Source organism: Lactuca serriola, chromosome 5, assembly GCF_051521515.1.
Source record: "Lactuca serriola cultivar US96UC23 chromosome 5, Lser_US96UC23_V15, whole genome shotgun sequence".
Lineage (NCBI taxonomy): Eukaryota > Viridiplantae > Streptophyta > Magnoliopsida > Asterales > Asteraceae > Lactuca > Lactuca serriola.
In genome coordinates, this window is record NC_136412.1 from 357,232,373 (window position 1) to 357,234,680 (window position 2,308).

Below are 2,308 nucleotides of genomic sequence, written 5' to 3' on the forward strand. Positions count from 1 at the left end.
TTAGCATTTATTTTAGTGTTAATATTAAGTTTTTAATTTTTTTAAAATTACACTTATACTCGCCGAGTGCAGTCGCACCTACTCGGCGAGTACAAGCGTATTTAGCAGTTTAATTTTCGATTTTTTAGTACATTTTTTTGTTCTTTTTATGTTTTTATCTTGTTTATTTCAGGACTTTCATGACCAGAGGATCAAACACCCCGCTGGTACCCCCGTTTGAAGATCCCGAAACCGCATTGAAAAGAAACAAAGGAAAAGACGTCGAGAGTTCGAGTACACCAAAGAAGTCACCTTTGTCCAATTTGAAGACTGTTTTTGGGAAAAAGAAGAGCAGCAAATCAGGAGCATCTAGCGCTTCTTTAGTAATCGACGAACCGGCTAAGGAAGATATTGAGTATGAGACCGAGGAAGAAGAAGAGCCTACATACGAGCACGAAACCGATTCCGAGGAAGAGTTAGCTATCACAATGACTAACATTGATGAAATCCCCATGGGAGAATGGAAGAAGAGGATGCGCGACGACACTGGCCCGAGACTTGTGCAACCCGCAATTCCCGCGACTGCTACTTTCGAGCTAAAGGGTCATATCCTAGCTTTACTTAAAGAAATACCCTTTTATGGAAAAGACCATGAAGATGCCTACAAGCATTTGGACGAAGTCAATGATGTAGCCGATTACTTCAATGTTCCAAATATGCCCCGCGAGACTCAGCTACTTCGTATGATTCCGGTGACATTCAAAGGAGCTGCAAAAGACTGGCTCAAGTCACTTCCCCCCGGATCAGTCACCACTTGGGCCAAGATGAAAGAAGAATTCATTGATCACTTTTGCCCACCTTCCAAGATAGCCAAGTTGAAGAAGGCCATTGCTAACTTTGAGCAACAAGCTGGAGAGTCGCTATATGAAGCATGGGAGGGGTACAAGAGCTTACTAAGAAACTGCCCACACCATGATCTAAATAGCCAGCAAGAAGTCTCCATCTTCTATGATGGAGTCAATGTCACAACCAAGCAGTTACTAGACTCGCAAGGCCCGCTCACAAAGAAGACGCCCCCGATGATCAAACATGTATGCTAGGCGTACCTGGAGCTAACCGATTAAGACATGAATGAGAAGGATAAGGAACCTGAGTGTTACGCTGGGCATAATCCCAGTACGCGCGGCGTAAGGGGCCACGTACCCCGATTCTGTTAAGGCTCCATGTACGCCTAGCGTACATGTTTGGTATGCGCAGTGTAACCCGGAGGGTTGACTTTTGTTGACTTTTAGGGTTTGGTCAACTTTAGTGTATTTGAGCCAAGTAAGGGGTAAAATGGCCATAAACCCTTCCTGAGAAGTGATATAAGAGGGAATGGTCTAGCCTTGGGAAATATTTTGATGACGAGTGTTTATTTCGTATGATTAGGCGGAGGCTAGGTCCTATTTCACAGAGTCCGAGATTTCCGAGTTACCGAGTTACCGAGTTACACGAGGTGAGTCTTCTCACTATACGTTACCTAGAGTGGTATTATGTGTTAACCAGAGGGTCTTATGTGCTATGTATGAGAATATGTGCTATGTGATATATGTATGTTGTATGATTTTATAGACCGGACCGGAGGGTCCAACGATACAGACCGGACCGGAGGGTCCAACTATTCAGACCGGGCCAGAGGGCCCAACGAGCTATGACCGGACCAGAGGGTCCAACGAGCTACGGGACTGGAGGGTCCCTCTAAGACACATCGACCGGAGGGTCGTGCTATAGCCTCGAGTGGCGTATGTGTTGTATGCGGTATTTTGGGGAACTCACTAAGCATTTATGCTTACAGTTGTTGTGTTATGTGTTTTAGGTACTAGCGAGGACCATGGGAAGGCGCCGGCGTGAACCGTACACACAGAGTGGATATTTGTTTATGATCTTGGGAATATGTTTTGAGTAATAACAATGGTGAAATACTCTTTTGAGAATGTTTTTAAATGTAATTTGGTTGTTGAAAAATGAAAAAAAAATTGTTTTGAAAACTACGTTGTTACATATTATGTGTTGTCGGTAGGGATGGTAACAATCATATATACCCAATAACTTGGGCTATAGTTTGTGTTGAAAATAAAGACAACTAGAAATGGTTCTTAGAAAACTTGCAAGAAGATCTGCATCTTGAAGGTGGTTTTGGTAGGACATTGATGTCAGATCAACATAAGGTATGTTTCTACTTTATAATGTCATACCTAATTTCTTTCAAATGTGATATAATTCTGAATATTTTGATGATATAAATGCAGGGGATAATTGAAGTTGTGAAAGATTTATTTCCAGAGATAGA

General features: G+C 42.5%; 1 non-coding gene across 1 annotated transcript; it reads right to left on the reverse strand.

Annotated features, from left to right (window-relative positions):
• Positions 1–851: 851 nt before the first annotated feature.
• LOC145056035 (small nucleolar RNA R71) lies at positions 852–958 on the reverse strand. Its single transcript, XR_013685576.1, has one exon. It is a non-coding gene; the product is annotated as a small nucleolar RNA R71 (small nucleolar RNA).
• Positions 959–2,308: the final 1,350 nt, after the last annotated feature.